The sequence below is a fragment of the Echinops telfairi genome, unplaced genomic scaffold (genome assembly GCF_000313985.2).
Source record: "Echinops telfairi isolate 266 unplaced genomic scaffold, ASM31398v2 ScPeMD7_70;HRSCAF=299, whole genome shotgun sequence".
Classification (NCBI taxonomy): domain Eukaryota; kingdom Metazoa; phylum Chordata; class Mammalia; order Afrosoricida; family Tenrecidae; genus Echinops; species Echinops telfairi.
The window spans coordinates 18,311,806-18,334,843 of record NW_022103968.1 but is presented as its reverse complement, the minus strand read 5'-3'; positions in this window follow the sequence as shown (position 1 = coordinate 18,334,843).

Below are 23,038 nucleotides of genomic sequence, written 5' to 3'. Positions count from 1 at the left end.
GATCAGTGTCCCAAGCAGTTTCATCTGCAAGCTGCCATCTCCTCGGTGGTGAAGGCGCAGGAGAGGAAAGCCTCGGGTGACCGCTGGGGTTCTTCTCTGCCCTTTGGGAGTCAGGCAGGTGAACCCACAAGAGACCAAAGAGGCAGCAGAGGGAATCGGGAGAACCCTTAATCCCGGAAGAAACGCTGGCGAGACTGCAACTCAGACAGTCGTCGTTTGTCTCGCTATAGGTAGCTGAAGCATGGCGCACTTGAGCACCATGTGACAAGGAAAGAAGAGAAAGAAAAGGAGGAAGAAGGGGGTGGGATGGGGAAGAGAAGACGGAGAACTTTCCAAGCCAACCAACCAACTAGCACGCAGCCGTTTTGAGGAAATTCATCTGTCTTGTCTCTTAACCCAACTCACCAGGATTCTTCAGTTGGTCAAGACTGATGCCAAGAGGGGCCAGGTCATTATGCTACTGGGCTAGCTTTTAGAATTCCTAGTTCCTCCGAATCATGGAGCCTGTCTTGCGGGTCACATGGTCTCTCAAATGGTCAATGCTGTGATGCGTGGCCCGTGTGTCAGGGCACAGAGCCATCACGCATTCAGTAAATGGGGGTGGGCTTCTTCAACTGGCCTTCTTCCCTGTGCCAGACTTTGTGCTGAACCCGGAGGCTTCTGAAGGAGCAGGGACCATTGCTAGCCCTTGAGGAGCCCCAGGCTAGTGGGAGAGACAATGAGAAATGAAGAAAGCTTGCTCCTGCCTCTGATGTGATGATGTAACCTGAGGTGGGCCCACTGGGCTTAAATAAACATCTCAACTCGGTTACTTCAACATTGTGTGACCTCGGGCAAGTCATCTAGTCTCTCTTAGCTTCAAGACCTCACCTACAAGCTAGGAATTATAATTATAGTTGTATCATGAGACTATGGAAAAAATTAAAAGCATGGATATATTTTTTCAAATGTTGTTACCATGGTAATAATGCTAGTTAAGACAGTACTGGAAGTCCTAGGAGTGACGATTGTCAAGGGTTTCATCTTGCTTGGACCCACCATCAATGTTCATGGAAGCAGCAGTCAAGTCATCAAACAGTGCATTGCACTGGGTCAATTTGCTCCCCCAAACCTCTTTAATATGTCAAAAAGCAAGGATGTTACTTTGAAGACCAAGGTGTGACTGGCCCAAGCCTTGCGCCTCATACGTATGGGAAAGTTGGGCATTGACTACGTCAGACTGAAGAAGACTTTATCTCCCATGCTTTGGACATGTCAGGAAAGACTGGTCCCTGGAGAAGGACATCGTGCTTGGTGAAGTAGAGGGGCAGTGACCAAGAAGATCACAAGGACAGTGGTTGCAGCAATAGGCTCAAACATAAGAGCAATGGTGGGGACGGCACAGGACGGGGCAGTGTTTCCTTCTGTTGTCCACAGAGTCACTGTGAATCAGAACGGATTCAATGGCACCTAACAACAACAACAACAACAACAACAACAACAACAACAACAGGCAAATACTAGGCAAATATTACCCCGAGTGTGCAAAGCACCCCCCGAGAGGAGCAGTCTAATGGAATGTTATGAGACACTTCTAACGGATGCTTTTGTTTGCTGTTCCTCCCACTCAGGATGGAGGCAGCATGGAAGGCTAGCTTGGTAAAAACAGAATGCATGTTCAACGTGACTGCAGCCAAGTTGCTCGACCCCAGGGCAGGACAAGCATCTTCAAAAGGGATGGGTCATTAAAGTGTGCTCTGAAGGTTTACTTGCAAAGAAGAAGCAGCAGCAGAAGAAGAACAACAACAACAAACTTGTGCTTATCCAATAGGGTTGCACAGTGCCTGGCCAAGCTGGCAGCTGTTTTGTAAGAGAAATGGCCACTGATTGGAGACCTCCAGAAAGATCGGAATGCACCCATAACGTACCAGTCCTGGCTGCAGCAGGCCCCATATGAAGCTCTTCCTAGTCTCCTCCTGTCTGTTGGTGTGCTAACGAAGACACTGAAGGCCAGAATTTGGACCTACTCCAAGTCTCGACTCTGGGAGCTGGGAACTCCAGACCATCAGCAAGAAAGCTGTGCATTTATGTGTTTTCGTATTCCATCCTCCACCATGCCATCTGGAGCGCCACTCTTCTGGGTGCTGGGCCTTAGTGGTGCAAGCTGCGGCTCCGTTCCAAGGACTTACAGTCTCTCCATCCAACGGGGCTTCCCACAACAAGGATGCACAAGTAAGAATCCCTTCTTCCTTTCCCCCCTCCTCTTCTATCCCTGTTTTCGGTAACCCTTCAAAGAGCCAACTCACCCATATCAATGAGAGTTCTGCAAAATGTAGAATGTTACAATGGGGGGAAACGGCATGACGGGCACCGAAAATACACTTTCTGTATGATTTCTTCAAACTCCATGTGAATCAAAATTAAAATTTATTTCGAAGGGTTAACTGAATGGGGGGGGGGCAGGGGGGAGAGAGCCAAGGCATTGGATCCAACTATTATAGGACTCCATTATTTATCTATAATGGTGCGATGTATCTGGCAGTTCATCTAATTTACATGCAAAGGCCCCTGACTTTGTATATACAGATATAATCACATGCTTTGGACTGAGAGACAACTGGTTTTGGAAAAGCAACAAAGTTTTTCTCCAGCAGGTGGAGTTGGAGAAAACTTTCTGCAAGGTCAATGTGGAGCTGAGCCAAACAGCTCTGAGCCTGGTCCAAAGCAAAACTTCCTGCCAGGGAGTCAATTCCGCCTCCTATCCAAATATAATCCACTGAGACACAGTCAGTAAGCGCTAATCTGTGCAAACACCAAGACAAATCATCTGGATGAAGGAGATCATCCGCAGAAAAGCCGTCATGGCACCCAAGGGTTCCCAGTCACTGGGCTGCTTAAGTAGTCCGTGGAAAAAGAGCAAAAGCAGCAGCCACAGAATCATGATGGGTGGAAAACCAGCTCATCACAAGCACCAGGAGAACTGCGTAAGTGGGACAGGGACTATGACTGGTGCAAGTACACCATCGCACATTAGGGAAGCTTGCAAGAAAAGCTTACAAGGCCCTTGGACCAAGGTAGTCAGGTCAAGGATGTCACATGACTACGTGATCCTAGTACCCAATTTCCATTCAGGGCACACCCAGGTAAGGATCTCCGGGCAAGAATAGCCCTCTTTGGACTGGTAGTAATCTATTTTCAAAACCACTCTGCTCTTCTCATTGCCGGTCAATGGCCAGGAAGAATTCAACGGAGGAAGAATCTAGGTGGAGACTCAAAAATAGATTTAGGCATCTCACTGTAAATCATAGCTTTCCACAAACCTAGTGCCCAGAATTTAAGCTCTAATTCAGGGCCAACCCAGCAGCAGGTAGGTTTGAACTGATCTAACAACCAAGTACTTAACCCCTGCCTGGCCCTAATGAAGAGAGGCAAATGAATTTACTTGATTCCTCTTTGTGTTTATTTGATGCCCCAAATTGTAGAAGTTTGTTAGTGATACCAAAGTAGTAGTAAAATATAATAAAGCTTGTTCCAAGCTGCAGAAGGTTAATGATCCAGATGAGTCACAGGAAGTTCCCAGGTGAAAGAGCTGATGCACAGTGGTTCCTGGGGCAGGAAGAAGGGAACAGAGACAGTGAGGGCTGCAACAATGAACAGAAGGTGTGATTCCTGTGATGTGGGGAGCTTGGGGTTGGTGTCTGCTGGGGCACAAAGCGTGAGAGGTGCTAATGAGATGGGGATAAGTCGGGGAAGCTAGAGAATGAGCAACAGTTCAGATTTGGTAATGAGGAGGAAGAACAGAGGCTGGTGGCATCAGAAGGTCCACGAGAAGTCGTGTGGACTGTGGAAAGGCCTTCAGGATTAACCTCAACCACCCACTCTGCTTTCACATGGGAGGAAACCGAGGTACCCAAAAGGCTGCCCACGTATGGAGGCCCTTACAGGGCTGGCACCCCATGCCCCGAAGCTGCTAAATGTCAAGTATGTGAGAAAGGAAGTAAACCATCTAGAGAATTAGATGAGGATGGTTTATCACACCACAGCCTCAAAGGTCTTCCTCAAAACTAAACAAGCAAAACTCTATGTTACACAGCAGTGTTGTTGATTTTCAAACTGTTTCTTTTGAGTAAATGACCAGGAAAAACTCATGTCTAGAAGCTCCTGGGATTGAGGTTAATTCTGTGGAGCTGCCTACTGGCTCATGTTGACCTTGATTTTGGCATTCCCTTGCTGTGGTAACTTGTGTAGGTGCTTTCCATGATGGTCACTGGAATCTCTGAGGCAGACACCCAGAGCCGAGGATACCCTTGGGAGCCCAACTGGGTGATGGCTCACTAGCTAAGGATAGCCATGGTTTCAATTCAAGCTGGCTGAGAGCGGCAAGGCAGGCCTGGGAAAACAGGAGAAATTTTAGAGCTTGGAACCACATTTTTAAATAAATAAATAATCATTGTATTAGGGGCTCATACAACTCAGCACAATCTGTACATATGTCATCTGTGTCCAGCACTTTAGTACATATGTTGACTTCATCATTCTTACGACACCCACTTTCCACTTGAGCCCCTGGTGTCAGCTCACTTTTCCCCCTCCCTCCCCCCTCCCCCCAACCCCCGATACTTTATAATTTATTATTATTTTATCATATCTTACCCCATCCCACGTCACCCTCACCCACTTTTCTGCTGCCCGTCCCCCAGGGAGGAGGCCACATGTAGACTTTGTCCTCTGTTCCCCCTTTCTCCCTCTCCTTCCCTCCACCCTCCAGCCATCGGCACTCTCTCCACTGGTCCTGGGGGGTTCATCTGTCCTGGGTTCACTGTATTTCCAGTTCCTATCTGTGCCAATGCACCTCCTCCAGTCTAGCCAGATATGTAAGGTAGAATTGGGATCATAGTAGTGGGGTGGAGGAAGCATTTAAGAATCAGAGGAAAATTGCATATTTCATTGTTACTACACTGCACTCTAATTTGCTCCTCATGGAACCACATTATAAACATGTATAAACTAAACCTGCATCTAATAAAGCCCTCATGGCAATCCCACACACACAAAGTTCAACAGGGGCTTCCACCTTCCAGAAGCAGATTGTCAGGTCTGTGTTTTGAGGCTCTTCTGGGTGGTTTTGAACCTCAAACTACCAGAAGAATGGGACTTCTATATAAAATCCGAGTCTATCCATGTATCGTCACACATATGATGTTTACATATACAGATCTGTGTAGTGAATTATAATCAACTCGATGGTGCACAACAATACAGCTATGTATTTGGCTACCTGGGTGATCCATATGCTTAAGAGCTTGACTACTAACTGAAAGATTGGCAGTTTGAACCCACCCAGAGGTATCTCAGAAGACACTCCTGGCAATCTGTCCCTGAAATGTCACAGCCCTTTGAACCCTATGGAACAGTTCTGCTCTGTACACGTGGGCTCTCAATGAAAATGCATCAATTGAAGAAAACTTCTTACAACTGTGTTATCTGTCTCCATCTCTATCTAGCTATACACACATACACACACATGCTTTCACTGCCATTGAATTGATGCTTATTCATAGAGAATATATATATATTATATATTCTCTATGAATATATAAATATAAATATAAATAAATATATATATATATTTATCGCCTTAGAAACCACAGAGGCAGTTCTACTCTGTCCTATAGGGTTGCTGAGTCAGACTCTACTCAATGGCAGTGAATTTAGCGTCTTCTATATCATCACTATTGACAGTAAGTGGCTAGCTGTATTAAAATTCTCCTGTAGACTTTTTTTTCTGCTTCAAACTCTTCCATGGCTCCTCCACCACCAGAAGGTTCCCCACCTCCTTCCTTCCCCCTTAGCGGTATCACTTTCCTCCCCTCTCTCTCCCCTCTGGGAGTCCCCCAGGAATTTCAAATCACGCTCCTTTATCATAGAGAGCCATTTCATGATCACCTGGGTGCCTTGAGCTTTCCCTTAGAATGCTCTATCTCCAGTTTCTTCTACACATTTCCGTTTTACCCTCGGCAAGTTCACAAGGCATTTGTTCAAAGTAAATGCAGTGGTTCACCCTCCATGCACCCCGCCCCTTACATCCTCATAAATTGTAACGAATGAAAAGTTCTCCATCTTTCCCCCTCTGCTGTATTTGATGCTCAAAATCATGCGCGGATTGTTAACGCTGTTTGTAAAATGTCCAACAGGGGACATGCCCCTGTTTCAGAACTGGATTTCCTTCCTCATTCATTTGCCCAAAGGAAAGTCCTGTTCTGTCACTGTGTCCGCAGCCCTTGCACTTAAAAGTCTTTGGCCCCAGGCATCGGAAATGCTTGGGAAGATGGAGCTTGGGAAGTGGTGAACGTTTACTCCTATGGGGGAGCTCGCTCGGTAGTAGTTGATCAACGTGCTGTTGGGAGTTGGCTCCCTTTGGTTGTGTAGAGTTGGCTGACCTCTAAAGATATGGGGCAGCATGCAGAGAAGAGTACAGCGTTTGGCAGGAGAGAGAGAGAGAGAGAGAGAGAGAGAGAGAGAGAGAGAGAGAGCGAGAGAGCGAGAGAGCGAGAGTGAGAGAAGGAGGGCGAGAGAGCGAGAGCGAGAGAGCACGAGCATAGGAGTGTGGGTCTCCAGGCATGTATCATGTATGTCTGCCAGTGTTTCCGTCAAGAAGACTGTGAAAGCCAAGAGGAGCTTAGCCTTCAGAATAATACAGAAGTCCTCATGGAAAAGTCCTACCCTGTGGGCACTCTGTCTAGATCAGAAAGAGCATCGATTCTGGAAAATTGTTACTCCATCTGCAGACAGAAGTCTTGTTTTGAAAACCTACATCCAAGTTTCTTTCCGAAGCCAAGAAGTTGAGTTTCATGATTATTTAATAAAGTTTCAAGATTATATATATATATAAAAGGTTTGCCTGTGTAGGTGGGTGAGAAGGATGTGCTTGTTGTCCTTTCTGTATTTATTTATTTAATTTTATTTTTTGCCCATTGACACTGATGATAAAAAATAGTTCTGAGGTTGATAAAAACCAGCCTTCCTCAGCCTGCTCAGAGAGTTTCCCTTATTTCCAATTATCCAACTCACTGGCTGCTAAAGTATTGCTCCTTCAGTGCTACAGACAAGAGGAATTCGTTAAAGAGGCAAATTGCTTTGTTGAGTTTCTTTCCTGAGCCATGAGTCATTGGAGGGGCATTCGGCCTCCCGTTAGGATCCGTATTCAAAGAGCAAATGTGCCGCAGTCTCTCCCCACCTCAGGTGCCGCTGTGTGAACAACCCATCCGTCTCCCAGATGAGAGCTGGTCAAACCCTTTCTCCATCATTTCTTTGGTCCAGATGCCCGCGCATTGTACACACCACCACCACTCCCAGTCATGTTGAATAACTGGAATGCTAAATCATGTTGCAGATCCCACAGTGCCCCCAAACACTGTTGGAGCAGCGAGTGACTGACAGGGTGCAGTGCCCCATGGAATTAGAACATTTTCATACAGCAGAGACTTGTGGCAAAAAACATCATCTGTGATGTCACCCAGCTCTGGGTTTGAGTCTCGGCTCTGCTATTTATCAGTTGTGCTGACTGTCAATTCTCTCGTCTTCCAAAGAGGTAGAGGCCTATTTTAGGAATGGACCGGGCACATAAACCAATCGCTCAGTATCGGGTGCCTACTAGGCCCATCCTTAGAGGCAAGGATGGCGAGACTTTGTCTTCCATACTTTGGACATGTTGTCAGGAGACACCAGTCCCTGGAGACAGACATCATGCTTGGCCAAGTAAAATGGCAGTGACAGAGAGGAAGGCTCTCCAAGAGATGGACTGACACAGTGGCGGTGACAGTGAGCTCAGCCACAGGAAGAATTGTGAGGTTGGCGCTGGGCCGGGCAATGTTTCGCCTGTTGTGCACGGGGTCATTGTGGGTTGAGGGCACCTGACAACAACAATGGGCCCTCACCAAATCTCCCTCCACATGTACAGAGCACCTACCCTGCGTCACTGCTCCCCATACTCCAGGCTGTCACGCGGTGGGGGTTGTGTGTGTGCCGTGATGCTGAAAGCCACGCCGTCGGTATTTCAAATACCAGCAGGGTCACCCATGGAGGGCAGGTTTCACAAGAGCTTCCAAACTAAGGCGTGTGTGCAAAGAAGACCTGCTGGGCTACTTTTGAAAACTTGTTGATGGAATGACCGTGGGGATCACATTCCGACTTGTTTTGGACCCGTTATGAGCGAGGATCAAGGGCTGAATGAACACCTCGTGTTTGATGCAGTAGAGGGCTGGAGAGGGGACACGTCTTGGCACCATGTCTGCAGTGAAGGACCCCAACAGGCCAGCAGCATTGGGGGTGATAAAGGACTGGCTAGTAGTGTGTCCTGTTGGATGTCAGGTCACCAGGAGGCGGCATGGACTTGACGGTGGCTCTCTGTCTGTCTGGCAGCCCTGGTGCTGTAGTAGTTATGCACTGGGCTCCAATCTGAAAGGCCTGCAGTTTGAAACCACCAGCTGTTTCTCAAGAGAAAGACGGGGATTTCTACTCCCATAAAGAGGGACAGTCTCAGAAACTCACAGGGGCAATTCTACCCTGCCCTACAGGGTCACTATGAGTTGGCATTGACTCAATGGCAGTGAGTGAATGAGTTTATCTTTATCTCTATCTATCCATCCATCTATCTGTCATCTATCTCATTGTGTGTCAGATAGTAAATAGTGGGCCCTGGGGATTCAGCAGAAAAAGATGTGCTGGCTGGTCTCTGGAGTCTAGCAGGGCATATTAAGCCCAGTAATGTGTGCAGTAAACTGTTTAAAGTAAAAATATAGTAAAACTTCTACCTCTCCTGACAAGTTAAGCCCTGTAGGGAGCCTGCTTGCTGAAGCAACACGGTACAACTTTAAAGCCAATTTAGCTTCCTCCCTACTCAGTCAGTGCCGTTGGGTCTTGATTTTGCTGCCATCTTGCTGTGGTAACTGAAACAAGTCCCTCCCAATGTACAGCGTTAGAGTCTCTGGGGTAGCACCTTTTGAGCTTTGAAAACATGAAAGACAACTGACCTCAAATGTCCAAACCCCAAACCAAACCAATTACCATTGAAATTGATCCCAATTCATGAGACCCTGTTAGAGAGCGCAGACTGCCTCTCAGCGCTTCCAAGGTTGTGATCTTTCCAGAAGGAGACGGCCACTTCTCTCCCCATTAGTGGCTGGTGAGAGTGACCTTTGGCAAGCAGCTAAGTACTTTAATCAGTGTACCACTAGGGAGCCTTCATAAATGCCCAGGCACCCCAAATACATTTTTTTGGGTCTAAACTTTCCTTAAAAAAAAAAGTTTTAATAGAGATACCAGGAGGGTAAGGGTAAGGGGTTGGGGAAGGGGGAACCAATCACAATGATCTACATATAACCCCCTCCCTTGAGGATGGACAACAGAAAAGGGGGTGAAGGGAGATATCAGACAGTGTAAGACATGAAAAATAATAAGTCATAAATGATCAAGGGGGAAGGAGGGAGGGAAAGGGGGAGGGAGGGGAAAAATGAAGAGCTGGTACCAAGGGCTCAAGTAGAAAGACAATGTTTTGAGAATGATGATGGCAACAAATGTACACATGTGCTTGACATACAATGGATGGATGTATGGATTATGATGAGTTATATGAGGCCCCAACAAAATTATTATTTTTTTAAGTTTTGAAATTTCCTCTAAATGTTGAGCCTTTTGAAGTCTGTGAATTTCAGGAGGTGGTATGTTCTCTTGGCTTTACACCTTCCTGTGTTCAACCCTGTACGTCGGGCTTGTGGGCCATATTAGTGCAACGTTTGCAGGTGTGCATCTTCGGGTCTGTTAGATGGAAGAGAAGACAGAGAGGCCCAGGATGGGCCTTTAACAGTCCAGATCCCAAGTAGAAGATGGAAAGAGTGGTTCCCTCCCAGTGAGATACCCAGGAACATTGCCCCACAGGAGGTGACATTTGAGTTGGGTCTTAATGCATGGGTAGGATTTCAAAAGATAACCAGAAAGAAGGACACACACTGTGGTTGTTGTTCTGTGTAATTCTAGCTCACCTGGCTGGAGGTAAAGGGGGCTCACAAAGTCTACTTCTTGGATCTGAGGGGCAGGTGGCTGGGCTTTGTGCCTGCACGAGCTGCTTAGGCACTAATACTCCATGATATCAGATGTCCAAACCCAACAGCAGTATAAGGAGACTTCAAAGCTTTTAGGGAAACATGGAATTAAAAGATAATGGAATTTCCTGCACGAACTTTGGGAGACTCCCTCATATACAAGCAAAATATCAAAGTAATTAGGGTGACATAAGAAGGTGCACTTGGTGGCATAGTGGATTAGGTTTGGGGCTGCCAATTGAAAGATGAGCAGTTCAAAACCACCAGCTACTCTGAGGGAGAAAGATGAGGCTTTCTACTCCTATGTAGAGTTAAAGTCTTGGAATTCCACAGAGACAGTTCTGCTTGGTCTCAGAATTGACTCGATGGCAGCGAGACCAGACAGGAAGAGAAACGCATCCTCTCCTAAGGCTGAAGGCTAGGAATTTGAAATCAGGGTTTGTTGGCTCCGTTGACTCCTACTGAGGGCTCTGAGGGAAAATCTAGCTTCTGGCTTCTGAAGGTAGCCTGTGGTGCATGACGTTCCTTGTCTCGTAGATGATTCCAGTCTCTGCCTCCATCTTCAGTTGACTGTCTTCCCTATGTATCTGTCTCTGTGTCTCTTCTGTTGCTTTAAAAGGTACCATTTCTATCAGATTAGGACCCTCTCTACTTCAGTTTGACTTAAGGGTATGTTCTCTTTAAATCCCTTAGTGTGGTTCAGGTGAAAGTTTACAGACTAAATTAGTTTCTCATTAAAAATGTCGACATCTCTTGTTTCATGACATGAGTTGCAATCTTTCAATGTTATGACGCTCTTCTCACGTCATCACTAGGTGTCCCATTTCCTTCTGCTCATCTTTCCAGCCCCCGATTCCTGAACTTTATTTTAGGTCAATTGTATGCTTTCGGTTTTGTGTGACTGAACATTCTAAAAAGCATATTTTTCAAGAGTGCTGTTTATTTTACAGGCTTATCTATTTTTGTACTGATCTCCAGGAGTGGGTTCATTTCCAGGGTTTCAAGGATGGGTAAGGGTCATAGTCTTGTGGGTTCACCAGTCTCTATCAGACCACCAAATATAGCCTTTTTGGTGTGAATTTTGAACCATGCTCTACGTTTTCCTGCCATTGTTTCCAGGGCCTTCTATTGTGATCCTGATCAGTGCTATTGGCAGGAGTAGTTGGGCACCATCTAGTTCTTGTGGTTTCAGGCTAGTAGTGACTACGGCTCATGGGGTCCACCAATTCTTTGAATGAGTCGTCTCCTTGAATCTTTGCTTATCTTCACTCTGGATAAGAAGAGAGCAGTAGTGTCTTAGATGGCTGTTCACAAGATTTTATGATCCCAGTTGCTTCTCACCAAAATAGGATGTAGAGTGTTATCTTTACGGACTATGTTATGCCTATTAATCTAAATATAGTCCTAATCCCTCACATCTATTGACTCAGTCTCTCAAGGTGTTTGGTTGTGGTCCAACAAATTTGTAGAACTTTGCCCCTTATATGCTCTACTGTATACCTGGATATATTTGTAGAGCTTCATGTTAATTTAACCAATAACATCTTCAAGGACCCTATTTCCAAAGTCACGTGTATCAGGATCAGGGATTAAGACTTCAACATACCTTTTTTGTGAGGGACACAATTCTACCCACACCAACCAACTTCGATATTTGAGCACCATCCTCACAATTGTTATGTTTGAGGCCATGGTGACAGCCACTGTGCCAACTCATCTTGTGAAAGGTCTTCCTTTTTTTGCAGCCCCCTCTCCTTTACCTTCTTGGAAGGTACTTCTGGTAAGAAGAAGAGTCAGTATGCTTCTTCAAGACAAGATGTGGAGACTTCGTCTCACATACTTTGGGTAGGTTTTCGGGAGAGACGAGTTCCTGCAGAAGGCCATCATGTTTGGCAAAGTAGTGGGGCAGCAAAATGAGGCAGACCCTCTGTGAGATGGATTGACAGTGGCTGCATGGCTGGACTCACATATCAGAATGATCATGAGGTTGGCACAGGATCGGGCAGTGTTTCATTCTGTTGTTCATAAGGTCACTGTGAGTCAGAACCGAGTGCACCTCGCAACAAATGCTACTACTTTACCAAGCATGATGGCCCTTCCCAGGGGTTGGTAACACTGCCACCATATATATCCTGATAATATGATCACAATAATATACTTCATCATAATACAGTGTGTCGGCGGTATTATTCTCTCACCTTTCTCTAGACCTGCCCACTCCTATCCATTTAGCTATGCCAAATAGTAGAGCCTTTCTTTCAGAGTGGAGGTGATGCTAAGTGGCCCAAAGAATACCTTCTAATATGTGAAATAAAACACTGTTCTCACAAAAATCAATTGCTTTTGTTCCAGTGAAATCAGTCCCGTAAGAGTGGCAACTACTCTTTAAAAACAAATCCATTTTCAGGATCTATTATAGCCTCTTGGGAGAGTATCAGCCCTTTGGGTAGTTTCGTGGCTGGCCATAGTTCAGGAGTCACTATCTTGACCGATGAAGGGAAAATTGCTTCTCTTAGTCTGAGATGACCTGTACAAATGAAGTGAAATTGAATCATTTGGGGACCCAAATCTGGGCTGTCAATGCCTAACAAGCGGCTCAGAAACAAGAGGTGAGGAGGATTCTTCTCCTCCCCCTGTAGGTTACCCTTTCCACGTAGCATCTGATGCCACTACACATTCCATAAGGTATTCTCTGTTGTGGGACAGACTTGGAAAAGTGCTCCTGGGAAAGCAGCAGGATTCCTGGAGGACACTTGGACGATTTCCCCCACTGACTCTGGGGAAGACCATTCCTTCACAGTTTGGGGGGAAAATAGCAAAGATGGTATTTCCTTTATGCTTTGCACTCTGCACTTTGCACTTTGCACTTTGCACTCTGGGAGAATGTCTGATGTCTTGATGGAGGTCCCACCTTTAGCCACAAGACAGTGCTAGCTCAGGGTAAGGGGTTAGCTCAAGTCCTTGGTCCAGTGGGAGAAGCTGTTAGACGATCTAGGTGGTGACTACAACTTTAATGTGCAGACAAACACCTGGGACACTTATTGAACACACAGTGTCAACATTTTGACTTGGTAGGGCTGGGGTGGGACCCAGCAATCTGTATGTTAGCTAGTCTCCCGTACTTTAGACCTCTTATGGAGAGAGACCAGGCCCGGGAAGAGGGCCTCCTCCTCGGGAAGGTAGAGAAGGACAATGCAAAAGAGAAAGACCCTGGAGGAGAGGGGTTGACACAGTGACTGCAACCTTGAACTCAAACATCACACTTGTGAGGCTGTCTGGGAGCTGACAGGGTTCCTCCTGTTGTCCATGAGCCAGAGCCGACTTGACGGCACCTTACAACAGGTGTGAACACAGACTGCATTTTTACCAGGACCTGGTGATTCCCGGGCTACAGTCTGGCAGCACTCGAGCTCAGTCTTTCTCCAAAAAAGGCATTTCATACATTTTTTTCCCAACTAGTTAGAAAAGTGCTTAAGGATTTATGAGTATGTCCTTAAAGCGTGGACTTCAGCACTGCTTCACCAGACAGGCTTATTATTTTGGATTTCACACAATGGAAATATAAATTATTCATCCCCAGTTGCAAAAATGGAGCTCGACTCAACATCTGGGGCTGAATGCCGCATACAGATCGCTTATGCTATTTCGATAAAAATGAAATCCTGTTCATCCAGGCGCGCATTCCCCCCACCCCCACCCCCTGCCCCATAACTTGCAGGTTGCCTTGCCCTGCTGAGCGCCCGTGATACGCAGTGAGAATGGCCTATGAAGACTTCCTTCCACCACACTGGCCTCCCCCTCATGTGGACCCCGGTCAGTGGTATCCAAAGGCTGGTATGGAAACAGTCCCCTGCAGAGCTTGTTAAATATGGAGATGCCTGGGCTGTGCTGTCAGCACTTCTAGTTCATTAGGGCTAGGAGCTATGGAGGATTATTGGTAATGAGTTGGCTTGCCAAGGTCAGCAATCGGAAACAAACAGCCCCTCTGCAGGAGAGGAGAGGACGCTTTCAACTCCCATCAAGAGTTACAGTCTCAGAAACTCACCAGGGGCAGTGCTACCAGGTCCTACGGGGTCACTCTGAGTCAGAAGTGATTCAGTGGCTGCAAATTTGTTTTTTAGGGGGTCTGGGGGAAAGAGCCCTGGGGCTATAGAGGTTACAAGTTGGACTTCTAATCACAAAATCTGTAGTTCAAAACCAATCTCTGCTTTGTGAGAGTCAGAATTCTCTTTCTACTCATATTTTTTATTCCCATAAAGAGCTACAGTCTTGAAAACCCACATGGGGCAGTTCTACAGGGTCTCTGTGCATTGGAACGAACTTGATGGCAGCCAATGAGTGAGGTTTGTTGTTTTTTTGAGGTCTAGGGGCAGGGGTCTTGGTAGTGCAATGTTTAAGCCCTCGCCTGTAACTGTTGGAACTCACCCAATGGGGCAAACACCTGAAGACCAGCTTTTATGGGGATTATAGCCTGGGAATCCTGCTGGGAGGGGTCTGCTGTGTCCTCCAGGCTTGCTATGGGTTCGAATCGACTCCATGACACACCGCCCGGCAGGAATAAGGCCTAAGATCCCAGTGGATCAGCATTCCGGGTCGACGGCTGCTCTAGACAACTTCTGCAGACACATTGGAGTCGTTTAGCTTATCTGTTGGGCATTCCAGGAAGCGTCTGTGCCCAAAAGCTTTTCTGGGGCCAATGGAAATGTTGGAGACCTGAAAAAAATTGCCTTGGCTCCAAACTAGGAGGAGACAACAGCAACATCAAAGTTGTCTGGTAAAGATGCCAAGCCTATTCATTATTGAATTTCATGTTCATACACATTTCGCTTCACTTGAAAATCATTTGTAGGCTTTTTTCTTTTCCACTTCATAAGAATCTCTGAATATACATGGTGGGTGCTGAGAAACCATAGTGACTGAGTTACTTGTAACCCTATTTCCAAGGCAAAATCGAGCATCCCCTTCCCAACGTGTATGTGGGGAACACCTAAAGCATTGAACTTGGTTGTGGGATATGGCTATGGTTTGCCCTGTTTGACATGGGGCTCGAATGGGTCCTTCAGACAGAAGAGTCTTTGTGAAGGGTTTGCTATGTGCGTATTTCCCTCCCTCTGATATAGTTAGCATGGTTTTGGATTTTAAACCATCATCAAACTAGTTGCTATTAAGTCAAATTCAAATTCATAGCAATGCCTTGCTTGTCAGAGTAGAATGGGGCTCCTTGGGCTTCACTGCCTAGTTTTCTGGAAATAAATCTCCAAGTCTTTTTCCCAAGATGCTTCCGGGTGGATTTGAACCTCCAACTTTTCAGTTAGCGGTCAAGCACATTAACCATTTACACCACCCAGGGGACTCCAGGACCCCTCAGATTTGTAAAGTAGAGTGCTGACTCCCGTTTGACAACAGAGGAGGTTCAGTATTTACTGACTTAACCAAGGAACAATTGCCAGTAATTAACAGGGTCAGAATGCAAATGCAGTGTTAGGGCTCGATATTTAGTCTATTCCATACGAAATGCCATACAGGAATCATAGCGACAAAACCTTATATACTGAAAACGTGGGTGGATCAGATCTTTCTCAACATCAGCTAGAGGCAATCCTATCAATAGGAAGCAATTTGAAGACTTTTGACCAGATGAATTCAGGGCAGGGAGCAATATATTGACAATAATTTTCATGTGTAGGTGAAGCCCGCTAGCTGAGAGCTGCCTTTGTGAGTCTGAGGATATGATAGTGCACTGGTTTTAGCTGAAGAGAAGGGAGGTGAGGCTGGGGACTATTGATTGATACATCTCTCGCTCTAATTTGTGAGCACATTAAAATGTCTGTTCAAACCCAAAACCCAAACTCCCTGCCAACAAGTCGATACTGACTCATAGCAACCCTACTGCTGACCTTGCAGTTAGGAGCCCAACGTGTAACCAGCGGGGCTCCAAATGCCTGCTCTCTTAGGTTATTCCAATAAAGTCAGAGCAAGTCAACTCAGAATCTTTTCTCAAAGGCAGCCCTGGTTCTTGGAAGGCACAGCATTCAGAGGCAGAGATCCAACATATTGTGTCTTAAGAACTTTGTGCTCCTGGCCAGACAGCAGACCTTACCTTTGAGCCGGAGCTATCCACGTGTCCCCCACTGCAGCCTCCCACTTTCCCTGTCGGCACCTCTCCTGCTGCCGCTCTTTCTGGGGCTTGTCCACGCTTTTTCAAAAGGGGTCTTAGGAATACAGCTTTGGATTAGGTTATTTTTCTCTGTAAAGAACTGTACAAAAATTAGAAAACGGGGGTAAGGCAAAGGGATAAAAACAAATCCTGAGAAGTTCCCTCTGTTTCTATTTCAGTGTATACCCTTCTGGAGTCTTTTGTGTGGAACAATGTGCCTCATGATCCTAGAGTGGGATTACTGCTTGTGGACAGCAGTCGCCCGTCTCCTCAGTGTTCATTGTGGATCTTGGTCTATGTCAGGCAACACACACTAATGGGTACAGATGGTGCTTGGGGCACAGACCTGATCATACAGTGGTGCCAAATTGTACCAATCTCCTACTACTGTGAATTTCAGCCTCTTCTAACTTTCCTTATTGATAAGCTGCTGTGTTACAGTGAACATCTTTTCCTGCTCACTTGATCACCTCCCTAAGGTGGAAGAACTGCTCCTTACCTTTGCACAGCTAAGGCTCGCAACAGAAATGGAGAGAAGTTCTACAAGAAAGCAGGCACTTTGTCCCTGAATGGTCAGCAAAGTGCTTCCCCTTGGCAGCTAACTCTGATAGCCAGATATTCTGTATCAAGAACTATGAAGAAGTTGAGGTTTTGCCCCATTGCAAGATCACAAGTTAGCCTGCTATGGGTATATGGAGGTTGCCAGAAGCTATAAGACTCCCAGGTCAAAGGCAAAGAGTGGCAATACAGTAGTCAGAATATTAACATTTGTACTGACTCCCAAAGCAGGCGACAGCTGCAGGGGCAGCAAGGCATTATGGAGGAGGAAGCCCACACGAGCTCTGGAGGGAGACACCGGGACTGTCTTCTGAATCTGTGTGCTGTACAAGGTTCTTGAAATCCCTCCGTGCCCATCCCACAGGGCCCCTGTCATAAGATGTTCTGGAGTGTGAACAACCATAGACTATGAAGATTTATCTCTGAAGACCCGTTTCTTTGTTGGTAGCAGACTTGTTAACATTTTGGATCAAGGGGTGAAGTTAACAGTGATGTAAAACTGTTAGGATTCTGAGAAAGGGGATTTTGGGTGGGGGGGGTTATTAAAAATGAAATAAACCAAAACACCAAACCACCGTCATCAAGTCAATGATGCTGACTCATAGCGACTCCTCTAGGACAGAGTAGAACTTTCCCCTGTGACTTTCTGAGACGGTCACTCTTTATGAGCATAGGATATATTGTCTTTCTCCCATGGCACGGCTGGTGGTTTTGAACTGCCAATCTTGTGGGTCAAAGCCCAATTATAACCACTATGCCACCAGGGCTTCTTACGTAGACACCTTGAATAAAACCACTGTGTTTAAAATGCTCCTGGAGAGGATGCCCAGGCCAGCCTTCTTCTCTCTTGTCAGTTCCACTGGGGAGGGGTTGTATCAGGCCACCCTTCTTGAATGATAAAATAAGCAGAACACATCTTGCTTTCTGACACACTCATATGGGGTCAATACTGAGAGCTTTTGAGCAGGGATTCATAAACTTGTTCCAACAGGGAAATACCTGACTTCCATGATGTTCTCTGGAACACCATGAAATACATTATGATCATTTGGGTTTAATATATCATGTCTTAGAGATTAGAAAAATAGGGAAAAGTATCTATGAGTTAATAAAAACGTTATGAGAGAAAACTTTACAATTGAGGAAATACTATACTATAAGTATATTTACTTCATCTTACATGATGTAGAAGATGACCATTATTTGACTTCTGTAGTGCAATTAGCCTATATCTTGACAGAAATTCAGTGCCCCATTTCCCTATCAATTGAAAAACTCTGATTCCTGACATCACCGTAGGCTGACCACTTCCTCATCGATGTTAGGATACAGTCAAGATCAAGCCTCAAGCCCCCGAACTGCCATTCCAGAACTTTTCATATGGCAGCATCCTCCCTGGCCCAAGACGTTTTAACTGGTCCTTACACTCTTCCTGGTACGATTCTTCCAAGGTTTCTGAAAGTCACTTAATTTAGTCATAGCAATTTTTTTTCATTTGCTCCTTTAGGATTATTGGATGGACTCTTTCTTACATAGCACCACACACACACACACACACACACACACACACACACACACACACACACACACACAAAGCCCAGATGGCTTTATTGACTTTCTCTTTAAAGATGAAGACTTAGGGCATATGCCACCTTCATTGAATCCCTCCTCCCCTGTCCCTGGACCCCAGCCCTCCTCCCATCTCTGTCTCTTTTGTCTTCAGGTAGTACACCCTTTGATAAGAGACAGTCCTAAATTTGGGAGAAAATAAATCTTACTTTTGTGATTTCTCATCCGAAGGCTTTCCAATTTCTTTCCATGTAGGATGAAGATGCACTTCAGCCCCTTAGATTCTTTGGATCTAGTCCCAAGTCTTTTCAGATGGATGGTAACAAGCTTTTCAATTTTCATAAACTATTCAAGGAGCCTCTTCATTCCAGCATCTTCATTTTTGTTGCTGACTATACCTTTGGCAATCAAGATCCATCCTTGACAGTTTTAAAACCTGACTGCAGAGTAAGAGATAAGAGGTGGGTGGGTGGGGATAGGTGTCCCTTCTCCTTGAATCTGGGCGTGTTGTGACTGCTGTGATGCTAGGGTACAGGAAAAAAGTATGCTTTATGGCTTCTAACATTAGGTCCCCAAAGGATATATAGATTGCTAGGAATACTTGTTGGTGGGGTCTTTCCATGAAGTGGGTCACCTACTGCCTCATAACAAAATATCCTCCAAGCGAGCAGCTTTAAAGAACAGAAACGTATTGTTTCACAGTTCAGGAAGTGAAAAGTCCAGATTCAGAGCATGGCTCTAGGGGAAGGTCCTTCTTCTATTTCAGCATCTTGTACCCCTCAGTCTTGGGGGTTCTTAGACTTGTAGATGCATCCACCGTGAAAGTTTTCATAAGCCATTGAAATAATGTAAGGAAGCCCCCTCATTGACTTTGACTCCAACAAAGCCCATCTAAGGATCTCAAGGCTGTGCCTCAAAGCCATTGTTTATGATGCTTTTCAGTAGCTTCGTGACCTTGTCCCTCAGCAGCTTCACAAGGAGTGCAGAGGAGAGAAGCACTTGTCTTGAAGAGTATTATGGGTATGAATTTGTTTAATGGAGTCGATTTTAAATTAATTTAGAATCCCACTAAGTTTGGGTGAATAATGACCTTAGCAGAAAGTCACTTACCGTGTGAGAGAAAATGTGCCCTGAGAGCTTCCCTGGGGAATTAAGTGGTATGGGCAAAGGATTTGCTCCAGAACAGAAAGGAAGTGCATGGGATCAACAAGTTACGACTTTCCCTATCAGGAATCTAGAGCATTCTTTTATCTTTATTTTACTGTTTTACTGTAGCTTCGATATCCTTTTTAATGCCTTTGGCAGCACTGTTGAAAGCCTATACCATCCCAGATGTGAAACTGCCCTCCCCTGAATTCCGTGGTGTATACATGAGAGGGGCACCTAGGCTTGACAGCAGGCAGGCATTTCTACACGAGGGCTGCGTGTGATGGGCTCTATTGAGTTGCTGAAACATCTGAAAATCCTGTGGGGCAAACGTATTCTTTCTGGTTTTCAGGACAAGGTTGGCTTGGTTCTTGAGCTATCTGGTGGCAAACTTTTTCTGTGAGCAGTCATTCCCTTGACCGAGGTACATAGTGAGGTTGGTTCTATTCAATTGAGTCAGCAAGGATTTTGATGAGAACACTTTGACTCTATGCCAGACATTGTGCTAGGCTGTGCTCTAAAACAGGTAGCTTGAACCCTAGCTTAACCATCAGTTGCTTTGTAAAGAGCAATGACGCCATTAGAGGATGAAGGTTTCCCTGACTAAGCCAGGGCATTTTCAAGCACATGCACATGTGTGTCAGTCTGGGTAGACTAGAGAAACGAAGTTATAGACACTCATATGTGTATAAGAAAGAGGTTTATATACAAGAACAATTGAATATTGAGAAAACACCCTAGCCCAGTCCAGATCCCAATACCAATCTATAAAGGCCTCTTTGGACTCATGAAACACATGCAATGACACCAAATCCAGGATGATCACAGGCCAGTGGGTGCAAAGTCTTGTGGGTCCAGTGGCGGTAGAAGCATCTCAGCACTGGCAGGGATCTCCACATGGTTCCACCAGTTCCCCGGGTATGGGGTCTGTCAGCATAGAGCCATGTGTCTTGTCAGTAGAGTGTCTCTCAGGGAGTGGCTCTTGAGTCTTGTCAGTAGAGAGTCTCCAAGGGAGTGCACAAAGAGAGTGTCTTCCACCTTCAAGGAGGAAATAGAGGAGTTCCCAGAATCCTCAGAAGGCCATGCCCACGCAGAGGCCTCATTGGCTATGACCCGATTGACAGAGTAGACTCCACCCCTTCACTCTTAATTCTCTAAAGTCCCAAATTAATAACAGATTATGTAACTACCACAGACCACCCCTTGTCAATTTGAGACTTTCACAAAGCTGTACAATGAAAACGGAAGAGCAAAAGAGAATTGATGCATTTGATTGATGGTGTTGGTGGAAACTATTGTAGACACCTTAGACTGCCAAACAATGAATACATTTGTCTTTGGAGAAGTACAGCTAGTATGCTTGCTCTTTAGAAGGGAGGATGGCGAGGCTTTGTCTTATGTACTTTGGACATGTTGTCAGGAGAGACTAGTCCCGGGAGAAGGACACCATGCTTGGCACAGAGGAGGGGCAACTAACAAAGGAAGACTCTCAAGGAGAAGGATTGGTACAGTAACTTTAACAAGGAGCCCAAACATAACAATAATGAGGATGGCCCAGGAAAGGGCATTGTTTCGTGTTGTTGTGGGTTCATAGTGAGTCAGAATGGCCAAGATGGCGCCAACCGACAACAAAGACAAGAAACTTGGTTTTCTTTTTAGATCCCTCTTCACATTTGTTGCAAAGAGCAAGAGCAATTGAAATCAAAGGAGAATAAATGGCATGAGATTTTAAAACACTTTCACATTCCTAATCTCATCAGGGCAAGGATGGTATCTCATTCAGTCATTTATTCCTTCAAGAAATGTTTCATTGAGTGCCTATTTAGTACTGAGCATCTAGCTCTCAGCAGATGCTCCATTGACATTTGCTAATGAATGCAAGAGTAACAGTCATTATTGTTTGCCTGTACGATTTGACTCAGTGATCCTCAGTCCTCAGAAATGGAGTTATTCAGTTTCTCATAATTATTTCCTCTTTGAGGATTTTCCAGATGGAATGGGGGTCAATGTGAGGGCTCTCTGCCGTTACAGTGCTGACCTAAGAGTGGTGATCAAGGGCTGTGGTTCTGTCAGCAGGGGTAAAGTGCACCCCACAGAGAGGCAAGTTGAGTTGAGGTGCCAGGTTGAATATATCCACCCTGGGGGGCCCTGCTTATGTGAGCCAGCGGGTAGACACAGGAAAAGGCCCCTGGGCAGGATTGCAACAGTTAGCTCTCCCTTTCTGTTTCTCTCCTGAGTTGGCCCTGTTGGCCCTCAGGGTTGTCCATGCCTGTGCCAGCCTCCTCTAGTAGAAATGAAGCTTGGCAAGATCCCTTACTGAGCCTGTCAATCTAGCCCCTTAAATCAGTCACAAAAACCGAACAAAACCCATGGCCATAGAGTAGATTCTGACTCATAGTAACCCTATATAGGGTTTCTGGAAGTCATTGTAGAAGAGGTAGCGTCATCTTTCTACTAAGGAGCAGCTGATGGGTTTGAATGGCTGATGTTGCAGTTATCAATCCAAACCTTATCCAGCAGTACTATCAGGGCTCCCTGATCAACTCACCCATTCCCCACCAATTCCAGACGCCCTGACTTTAGAGGACTAGGATAGGGAAAAGGAACCAAGAAAAGGAAGGAGATAATGTAGAAGAAAAGGGGATGAAGGTTGGCATTTTAGCTAAGTCATGCTGTGATAAGAAATACTACTACAAGTAGATGGCTTAATTTTCTCATAGACTTGGAGGCTAAATGTCCAAATCAGGATCTTGCTTGTGTTGATTCATTCTGTGGGCCCCCTTCCTGGTGTCTGCTGTCTGCTAGCAATCCCAAAGGTTCCTTTGCTGCTAATAGATGAATATGCTTCCATTCCATTTCCCCCCACATTTTCCCCTGTGTGTCTCTTGTGTCTCCTCTGCTCTCTATGTAATTAAGGTTTGGGACTACTCTGAACAGTTCAGTCCTAATTAATGAAGTGACATTGGCTTGATTTTTTAAAAATTTAGGTGGAGTGGAATAATAACAGAAATAAGCAAAATCATGAGTCAAAGACCTCCACTTGGACATAGTGGGCCCTTTCAGAAGCATGATTCCACAGATTGGATTATTACCAGGCCTGGGGGAAGTGGCCCTGTTGGTCTTTGAATGGGATACCATTGTTTCTGACTCTGCCAGTCAAGAGATTTGGTTGCTATGCAATGCACATGCTACCCTTCTTTTCCAAGAGGATATTGGCTCATACATTTTCTCATTCTTCTTACTGTTCTGTAGCATCCACATTTTACAAATCCAGGTCAATGTCCGTTTCGCTTTGTCAGCCACAACTGAACCAGTACTGGTTCGAAGTCCTGCTTATAAGACACTGTTCACAAGTTGGGCTTAAGACTCATCCTACTCTAGTTTGAAAAGAGGATTGTTAACCTAATAAAAGAAAACCTGAGTTTTCAAAGACAGTCATTCATACAGCTACAGGGTTTAGGGCTTCAATATAACATAACATAACTTTTTGGGGAGAAGCACAATTCAATCCATCACAGCTGGGGAAGGA